This window comes from Trifolium pratense, linkage group LG6 (assembly GCF_020283565.1).
Source record: "Trifolium pratense cultivar HEN17-A07 linkage group LG6, ARS_RC_1.1, whole genome shotgun sequence".
Classification (NCBI taxonomy): Eukaryota; Viridiplantae; Streptophyta; class Magnoliopsida; order Fabales; family Fabaceae; genus Trifolium; species Trifolium pratense.
Genome location: NC_060064.1, coordinates 17,569,673 through 17,580,680, shown reverse-complemented (window position 1 = coordinate 17,580,680; position 11,008 = coordinate 17,569,673). Strand labels below are relative to the sequence as shown.

At 32.0% G+C, this 11,008-nt stretch overlaps 1 long non-coding RNA gene across 7 annotated transcripts; it reads right to left on the bottom strand.

Moving 5' to 3' along the window:
* Positions 1-343: 343 nt before the first annotated feature.
* Positions 344-9,263, bottom strand: LOC123888833. 7 transcript variants are annotated; one of them, XR_006802296.1, is made up of 7 exons: positions 9,126-9,263; positions 7,287-7,709; positions 4,805-5,430; positions 3,113-3,250; positions 2,940-3,024; positions 1,099-2,023; positions 344-471 (listed from the first exon to the last, which is right to left on the bottom strand). It is a non-coding gene; the product is annotated as an uncharacterized LOC123888833 (long non-coding RNA). The 7 variants fall into 7 exon arrangements; XR_006802299.1 differs by having other exon boundaries at positions 1,099-1,205; XR_006802297.1 differs by having other exon boundaries at positions 2,940-3,047; positions 3,164-3,250.
* Between the last annotated feature and the right edge of the window lie 1,745 nt (positions 9,264-11,008).

The following is an 11,008-nucleotide window of genomic DNA, read 5'->3' as shown; positions in this document are numbered from 1 at the left end:
AGAAATGAAAAATAAGCATGCTTCTCCCCAAACATAGCCTTAGTCTCTCTCCTTATATATTCTTCACCCCCACCTTCCCTTTCATTTTAAATTCCTTCTCATTCTTGCAGTCAGTATTAATTTGCGTAACATAATACCAAATTATCAAAAAATAACATAAAAATCACGGATAGCAAATTAGTCAGTATCACAAGTCAAAACTATCATAGAAATCCGAAAAGCAGACCTATCCATCAGGAAGCCTATGTTTCTCCACAGGACAAAAATATTGGGTTTTCTGATAAGCTAACTCATCTTCAACACAGCATGAATATTGCTCTTTTATTTTCTCCACATCAGACATGCTGATATTTACTTGCGGATTTGATTTGCCAAGTTCTTGAGCCAGGAAATTAGTTAGATCAGTACCTCCAAACTCAAATCTTCTTGAACCGATGTGGTGAACAGCACCCTCAATCACAGGCGCAATATCTAATTTATAAAACCAAAAATGTGACGATATACAAAATAACCAGAAAGCAAATGCTCAAGAACATGTTCATATTAGAAGTACAACATTCAGGCATCTCACAATTTCTAAATTCATGGAACATAATATTCAGGGATCGTTTCGGGTCACCGAAGCATCCCATATTTCATTTTATAGTGGCAATTTACATTTTAGAATTGCATTCAATTCAGGTCATAAAAAAGCACAACAAATTCATCTCTTATATTATGAATCAAACTTCATATCAATGTCTCATTTACATCAGCATCCAACTTTTACATTATAAGTAAAATATTCATGTTTCCTTTAGGGTCATTGAGGCATACCAACATTTCAAAAATTCATGGAACAAATAATATAAATGATTCATTTCAAATCATCGAGACATCTCATGTTCTATCTCATGCGACAATTCTCAATCTAGGATTGCAGTAAGAATCATAAAAGCACAATAGATTCATCCATTATAGGAATAAAATTTCACGTACCAAAGTACCATTTAAGACAGCATCCAAATTTAAAATTATGAGTTTAGTTCATTCACAACGTTTTCTTTAGGGTCACCAAAGAATCCAAATACTTGAAATATTTATAGAACTAATAATTACCATAATTCAGTTTGGGTCATCGAGACATCCTGTATTCCATCTCACAGTGGCAATTCTCCGTCTATATTTGCATTCAGGGTCATTAAATCACAACAAATCCATCGCTTCTATTATTATGAATGAATAAAATTAAATTCATATAATATAAACATTGAAGGCATCAGGCTACTTTTAAATTATGAGTAAATTGACAACGCTTCCTTTAGTGTGCCATCATAGTCACTGTTGAAACAGACACAAGAAGGAAAAGGCAAGGATGTAAACATCAAAATTTTGAAACCGAGACAAGAAATCTTAATAAGTGCTACCTAACATTAGCATTTAGATGCACTTGGTCGATTTATAGGTAGTGTTATCAGACAATTTCAAGGCAACTAATTATCCATATACTTATATAACGACATAAAACATTGTCATTTTTAGACTTATGAGAGCGTAAACCTATTAAAGTCCGAGTCGCTCGTCCTTGTAACCCTCTTCCAAAATCCGAAATCAACCATACATGCCATAAAGTAACACTTTCCCAGCTACTTATTTTCGTGTAATTGATCAATTTTTAAACAAGCATTCAAAGCATATTATAACAGAACTTCCCGTCACACAGCAACCATCATAATGTAATCTCGTTATCTCGTAATATGTGATCATTGAAATAGACCTTAACTCAAAAACGAAAATAGACCGCATTAAGCACCAAATCTCCCATATACATAACATAGTAAAAAAGATCCTCTCGTTAAACTAACTACAGAGCTGTAATTATATAGCAACATCGTAAATTGCACGACACATAGGAAATTGATAGCAAGTTTAAATTGCATAAAGAAAAACAAATCAGTACTTTCATTACCATATGAGAAACATAAAATGGTTGAATCATTTGCTTTTCCTTCATTCTGAAGCATACTTACAGCTATATCTGATTCTACACCATACATATAGGGGAAAAGGCAACTCAAATCATAAAAAACCATATTAAGAAAACTTGTTCTCACATTTACAAATCGACCTTACTGTTGAATTTTGAGTTAGTGGGCTCATGTTTACCACACCATGCTTTATAGATAATGAAAAAAAAATTCATCAAATTGACAGTTTCACGATTAGGGTCATACAAAGACAATAACTACCATCCACGATTAAGGTCATACTGCATTTTACTCTTGAGGTCATTGTCTCATTGAGGCAATCCGTTCCTTACAAAACTTATGAAACATAAGGGAATAGGGTCATTAAGATCATAATGCAAAATCACTTCTAATTGCAGTTGCAAAATTGAATTTACGGACGGTCATCAAAGCACAATAGATATTCATTCATGCATTATGAATAAACAAAAATTCATATATATTTTTTGACAGAAAAGAGGACACCGATAGAGACAATTGCTTGAGTGGCAATTAAGGCAACAACTAGCTTTCACATTCAGGGACTAGGGTCATTAAGTTCATCCAACATTTTACTATATGGTCATTGAGGCATTTATGATCCATTCATTACAAAATTTATAAACAAACTATATTCATCGTTCCAACCGTCAAATTTGGAGTTACTAGGGCAATATACTCACCCCTTTTTCAGATAATGAAAAAAGATTCTGTCACACAATGATTCACAATCTTATAGGGTTTGTATACCCTTTTAAATTTTGATTTACTAAATTTAAGGTTGAATATTTTTCTTTCATTTTTATGAAGACGAAGATTGAATATTTTTAAATAAACAAGAATGAGAAAATGGATATCTCAACATGCATAAATGCAAATATGTGAAAAGAAAGTTCAAAAAATTACCGTAGCAAACATGAGAATATCTTTCAGGGTTGTCGGTACAAAGCATACCTGTTACATAATAATATTGTCTGAAAGAACTGTCATCAGTGACCATATCAAGTTTGTAGGCTGCATACTAGAGTGGTTGTACCACCTACATGATCGATTGATTAAATGCTGCATAACCGAGAGGCCACTTATAAGAGCTCACATGTATTCAAGTTACTAAATCCAATACTCACATTTATAATTATCAACACAAATCTAGTGCTATCCGAATCTTATACATCCACCTGCAGTAAAAAACATTGACAGATACGACCTTGTTATGGTTTCCTCAGTTGATCGCAATGCCAGCATCCTTATATGACATAGGTGGTCTGCATAATGCCATATATACCAGATAAATACTGTGAGAAATAGTTCAGACTCCAAAGAGTTAGTTTCTTTGTACTTAATTTTAGTTGATTCGTTTCTTCCGTAGAGATTTCCTTTGAAACTCATATCAATAGGCTAATCCAACACAAGCATGCACTCCATTTTGCATTTGCAAAATCACTTTGCATTTAGGGACTAGGGACATCAAAGCACAATAGCTAATATTTGTGCCTTATATAATGAATAAAATTTTGTAGTAAAATTGCATTTAAGGCAAATAGTTTTCGCATTAAGGCATCATCTAACATTTTTGGGTTACCAAGACAATCCCTTACAAAACCATGGAAAAAAGTATAACCATCTTATTATCGAATTTGGAGTTAGTGGGCTTATGTGTACCATACCAGTATACCACCCTTTATAGATAATGAAAAAAATAAAAAATAAATCGTCTCAGTTGACAGTTTCACAATTAGGGTCATAATAAGACAATAGCGACCATACACGTTTTGAATAAAAGTTCAAATTAAAATTTCTTTAAAGGCCACCATCCAACTTTTCTTTTTTTTTATGAGGGTCATTAAGTTCATAATCCAAAATCAATTCTAATTGCAGTTGCAAAATTGAATTTAGGGACTAAGGGTCATCAAATCAAAATAGATATCCATTTGTGCAATATGAATAAAAGATGACATAAAAGAGGACATCGATAGAGACAACTGCTCGAGTCGCAACAATTAGCTTTCACATTCGGTGACTAGGGTCATTAAGTAATTTATCCAGCATTTTTTGGGCATCAAGACATCCAATCCCTTATAAAATTTGAAGGTTCGCTTTTTTATCGAAACAAAAGATTAAAGGTTTTTGAATAATCAAGAATGATAAAATCAGCAGCCCATCATTGTTCCCAACATGTATCGATTATAAACAAGATGGGGCAAATATGTTGGAATGAAATTTCCAATATGCAGAAGATTGAAGATTCTTGGGACATAACACGTTTTAACAATTAAGGTTTCGTGTTTTCAAGCAAAAGATTGAATGTTCTTGAATTATCAAGAATTAAAAAATCGGTATCACAACAAGTCTCAACCGCAAACCGATATTTTGGAATGAAATCTCATAATTACCGTACCAAACGAAGAAAAAAAAACTAACTTTCAAAATATTCTTGGGACAGAGCGCATTTGCTCAATTAAAGTTTCATTGAATGTCCTTGAACAATCAAGAATGAGAAAAATGGGTAAGGTTCTACCTTTTTTCAAGCAGAAGATTGAATGTTCTTGACTAATCAATAATGAAAAATAGGTATCTCAACATGTATCGATGCAACAAATATATTGGATTAAAAGTTCCAAAATTACCGTAGCAAATGATAAGTTCTATCTTTCAAAATATTGGTACCAAACACATTTTGCTCAATTAGTAAGGTTATTTTGTTTCTATCAAGCAGAAGATTGAATATTGTTGAATAATCAAGAATACGAGAAAATGAGTATCTGAATATGCATCAATGCAAATATGTGAAATCAAAACATAAAAACTGAATCACATACCTCTTGATCTGACTTTTCATTTTCAAATTTGGGATAGAAAGTTGCTCTGATTCGTGCATGAAGCCACATCAACACCAACACCTGAAGTCCTGAACCATCAACCAACTTCCCCTTTACCCACCAGCATGCTTTCAACTTAAGTTACCGTGTCCTACACTAACAATTTCATGAGATTTCGGTTTCAAAATCACCGCTGAAATTGAACACTGCTATGTTCACCAATAAAAGGTTTTCTATTTCTCAAGCAGAAGATTGAATTTTATTGAATTTTATCAGATTTCATAGTAGGTCCTGCAGTAAACAAGACTAACAGATATACAGCCTCATTATGGATTCCTCCATTAATCACAATGCAAGCATCCCCTTATATGAAATAGTTTAGACTCCAAAGAATTGGTTTTTTTGTACTTTGCTTCAGTTGATTCATTTGTTCCTTAGAGAATTCCTTTGAAACCCTTTATCAGTAGGCTAATCAAACACAAGGACGCATTTCCTTTTGCATTTGCAAAATCACTTCATGTTGCAGTTGCAAAATTGCATTTAGGGACATCATCCAGCATTTTAAGGCAACAACTAGCTTTCACATTATGACATCATCCAACATTTTTGGCCCACCAAGACAATACCTTACAAAAATCATGCAACAAAGTATATTCATCTTATCGTCAAATTTGGAGTTAGCAAGCTCATACCACTAGTGACAGTTTCACAATTAGGGTCATAAAAACACAATAAACATCATACACGTTTTGAATAAAATTTCATATTAAATTTCTTTCCTTTGAAAGCCACCATCCAACTTTTCCATTATGAATAAAAAATTCATAATGCATTTTTCTCAAAAGTCATTGAGGCATCCATCCCTTACAAAACTTATGAAACATTTGAGACAAGGGTCATTATGTTCATAATGCAAAATCACTTCTAATTGCAATTGCAGAATTGAATTTAGGGACTAAGGGTCATCAAAGCAGACTATATACCCATTCATGCATTATTATGAATAAAAATTCATAATTTTTTTAATAGAAAACGACCACCGATAGAGACAATTGCTTGAGTAGTAATTAAGACAACAACTAGATTTCGCATACAGGGATTAGGGTCACTAAGTAATTTATCCAGCATGTTTTGGCAATCAAGACATCCAATCACTTTTTATCGAAGCAGAAGATTAAAAGTTTTTATCGAAGCCCATCATCGTTCCCAACATGTATTGATTATAAACCAGATGGGGCAAATATGTTGGAATGAAAATTCCAAAAACTGTTGTTTTAAAATATTGGGACCAAACATGATCTTGGGACATAACACTTTTTGCACAATTAAGGTTCTTTTTTTTCTCAAGCAGAAGATTGAATGTTCTTCAATGATCAAGAACCAGAAAAATGGGTAAAGTTGTACCTCTTTTTCAAGCAGAAGATTGAATGTTCTTGACAAAATAAAAAATGGGTATCTCAACATATATGATTCGTGAATGCAAATATATTGAAACGAAAGTTCAAAATTTACCTTACCAAACGAAAAAGTTACTCTTTCAAAAAATGGTGCCAAACAACAAAAGGGTCATGATGGGACAAAAAGAACACCTTTGCTCAATTAAGGTTCTTTTGTTTTGTTTTTATGAAGCAGAAGATTGAATGTTGTTCATAATGCAATCACTTCTAATTGCAGTTGCAGAATTGAATTTAGGGACTAAGGGTCATTAAAGCAAAATGTATACCCATTCATACATTATTATGAATAAAAATGCATAATTTTTTTAATAGAAAAGCGGACACCGATAGAGACAATTACTTGAGTAGCAATTAAGACAACAACTAGCTATCACATTCAGGGACTAGGGTCATTAAGTTCATCCAACATTTTACTCTATAGTCATTGAGGCATCTATTATGATCCATCCGTTACAAAATTTATAAAACATAGTATATTCATCGATTCCAATGGTCAAATTTAGGGTTACTGGGGCAATATACTCCACCCCTTTTTCAGATAATGAAAAAAGATTCAGTCACACAATGATTGAATGTTCTTGACTAAATTAAAAATAGGTATCTCAACATGTATCAATGAAAATATATTGGATTGAAAGTTCCAAAATTACCGTAGCAAACGAGAAAGTTCTATCTTTCAAAATATTGGTACCAAACAGGGTCTTAGAACAAAACACCTTTTGCCCAATTAGTAAGGTTATTTTGTTTTAATCAAGCAGAAGATTGTATGTTGTTGAATTATCAAGAATTAGAAAATGAGTATCTGAGCATGCATCAATGGAAATATGTGGAATAGCAAACAAAGTTTATCTTTCAGCAGAGAGCATATTAGTTTCTTTTGACTGTTCTTGAAAAAATTGTGTTTGATTTATCTAATAAATTGAAACTCAAACAATTATTATGAAGAAAAATATATATAAACTAGGAAAATTGATACATCCACTCATGAAATCAAAACATAAGAAATTGAGATAGGAATCATATACCTCTTTATCTGACTTTACATTTCCAAAAGGTTGCTCTGATTCGTGCATGAAGCTGCATCTGAACCATCAACCTTCCCTTTACCCAACAGCATGCTTTCAACTTCAGTTGCAGTCCTCCAAGAACAGTTCCATGAGATTTCGGTTTCCAAATCACCGCTGAACCTTGGGTAACCACTTTATTAGCATGTTGAACCTGAACACTGTTATGCTCAGCAGAGATTGAATCTTATTGAATGATCAAGAATGATAAAAATGGGTAAGGTTCTACCTTTTTTAGGTTACTAAATCCAAGACTTACATTTATAATTATCAACACAAATATAGTGCTACTATGCCAACACCCACTGAATTTTATCAGATACAACCTCATTATGGTTTCCTCCATTGATCACTATGCAAGCATCCTTATATAGCATAGGTTGTCTGCATAATGTCATACATACCAGATCGATATTATAAGCAATAGTTTATACTCCAAAGAGTTGGTTTCTTTGTACTTTGTTCCTGAGAATTCCTTTGAAACCCTTATCAGTAGGGTCATCAAAGCACAATAGATATTATCCTTGCATTGATTATGAATGAAATTTTATATTAAAATTTCATTTAAGGCAACAACTAGCATTAACAATATGGCATCATCCAGCATTTTTGGGCCACCAAGAGAATTCCTTACAAAAATCATGGAACAAAGTATATCCAACTTTGTATACCATACCACTAGTGACAGTTTCACAATAAGGGTCATAAAAAGACAATAGACACATTCACGTTTTGAATAGAATTTCATATTAAAATTTCTTTCCTTTGAAAGCCACCATCAAACTTTTCCATTATGAATAAAGAATTTATAATGCATTTTTCTCAAAGGTCATTGAGGCATCCATCCCTTACAAAACTTATGAAACATTTGAGACAAGGGTCATTATTCATAATGCAAAATCACTTCTAATTGCAATTGCAAAATTGAATTTAGGGACTAGGGTCATCAAAGCAGACTATATACCCATTCATGCATTATTATGAATAAAAATTCATAATTTTTTTAATAGAAAACGGACACCGATAGATACAATTGCTTGAGTAGCAATTAAGGCAACAACTAGCTTTCGCATCCAGGGACTAGGGTCATTAAGTAATTTATCCAGCATGTTTTGGCAATCAAGACATCCAATCACTTTTTATCAAAGCAGGAGATTAAAAGTTTTTATCGAAGCACATCATCGTTCCCAACATGTATTGATTATAAACCAGATTGGGCAAATATGTTGGAATGAAAATTCCAAAAACTGTATGGGACTAGGGTCAAGCAGAAGTTGTACCTTTTTTCAAGCAGATGATTGAATTTAGGGACTATGGATCATCAAAGCAGAACATATATCCATTCATGGGACTAGGGTCATTAAGTTCATCCAAATTTTACTCTATGGTCATTGAGGTACTATGATCCATCCGTTACAAAATTTATAAAACATAGTATATTCATCGATTCCAACAGTCAAATTTAGGGTCACTAGGGCAATATACTCCACCCCTTTTTCAGATAATGAAAAAAGATTCCGTCACACAATGATTCACAGTCTTATAGGGTTTTATACCCTTTAAAATTGGAAACCCATCATCGTTCCCAATCCAGATGGGGCAAATATGTTAGAATGAAAATTGCAAAAACGAGTGAAATTCCCTTATGGTGACAAACAAAAAACTGTCTTTTTAGGTTATTTTGGGATAGAACATAACAACTTTTGCACAATTAGGGTTCTTTTGTTCTTTTAATAAAGAATGAGAAAATGGGTATCTGAATCAACATGCAAATATGTGGAAAGAAATTGAGAAAATTACCGTATCAAACAGAAGAAATTGAATGTTGTTTCTTGATGTTGCAAATAATAAAGATGATTGAGCGAAACACCGAACATCCAAAGAGGTTTGATATCGCACTCCACAATGTGTGTTTGCGTGTTTATTCTTTTCTTGTTTCTTGAAAGAAGAAGAAAGAAAGAAAGAAAGAAAGAAAGAATGAATTTTTATATTCTTTTCATTTCACTACTGGCAAAGGCAATTGGCGTAAGATTGAAGCAGGCACACACACACACACTTATTATTTCACAATGGGCCATAATGGGCATTTGTTTTAGTATTTTAAAAAAATAATTATACAGTTTATTTTTACAGTACTATATTTTTTGGTCTTTATAAAATATTAAAATTATTAAATTTTAGTGATGTGAGTTTAGCTCATTTAGCAGGATATTGCATTATATATGCAAGAAATTGAAGTTCAAACTCAGGTCATCATGTATCCACTTAAGTGTGGCATTTCTAGCCACTAATTAAGCAACTTGACAAAAAAATATTAAATTTTACTTTTAGTATCTATGAAGATGAAAGTTAATACTTTTAGAAAATTATTATGTACGTAGCTTTAATCCTGACTGTAATGTGTATTTTTGAATGATTATTTTGCAAACAAATTTAGAACATTGTAAAAAGTTCTTCGGAAAAAAAAACTCAAAATTGAATTTTTTTATTTTTTTAATCGAGATTTTCGTTATTTTTATCTTTTTGAAATTTTAAAAATTTATATTCAATTCTTCACATTTTAAAAAAATTTAAAGTTTTGCATATAAACTTTTTATAGTAATTTTTTTTTTACAGAACAAACTTTTTATAATATTCTAAACATATATACCTGAAACAAATTATCCAAAAATTTGAAAATTTAAAGATAATTTTTTTTCGAATTTCGAAAAATAACGGGACAAAAACTGCATACATAAAAATTTTGTAGAACTAAAAATGCCACTTTTTTTGTAGGGACCAAATACATTTAACCCAAATTTGAGGATCAAAACACATTTAACCCAAATTATTATTACTAATTTGTATATTTTATTTTTATTATTAATTCTTAGTATTCTATTTTTATTACTAATTCTTATATTTTCTTTTTAAAAAAACAAATTAAAGAATTAACTATAGTAAAAAAATAATAGAATGATAATTAATTTAGGGACCTGCGAAAATTAGTCAGGGGACCTATTTAAATAATGTAAGTATGTCATGCCGGTTGACTAACAGTCATTTAACGGAAGGACTTAATTGAAAAAAATAAAATAATTTAGGATCCGATTATAAATTTTTTTTTTTATTATTTCACTATCAGTTTATAATATTGTGCAGTTAATCTTATATATACCATGCTTGACATTTTTTTGCATTTTAACATTAGAGACAGTAAGTTTTTTGCAAAAGAGTTTAAAAAAGTATGTACAGTAATATTGGTCATGAATATTGTTTTTAAGAGAATTAATTTTGTCATTCAAAAAAAGTTGTAGCGTAGTTTATTGTTTGTTTATCTTTCATTAACCAGTGAATCAGATGGCTGCGGCGATGCCGCGATGGAATCTAGGACGGAGGACTCGTAGTATCTCTTTAAATCTGGCATAAGCTAAAAATGATCCCTTAATTCGAATGTGGGCTGACCACTGAGCCCGCACACTCTGGCCTCGCAGGGTGGGCCCTTTTGGTTTTGAGCTGGAGCTGCCAAGCTTATGGCTAGAGCAATGGACATTAATGAACCATCATTGATGGATGTTGCACATGACACGATCAATTCGACTCAAGGTTCGACGCTAGTAGAAATTGTTGTGTAATTATCTATGTAGCATGGATACTCCTAAAATGGTAAAGTACCCGTACCGGGTACGTATCAGTACCGGATA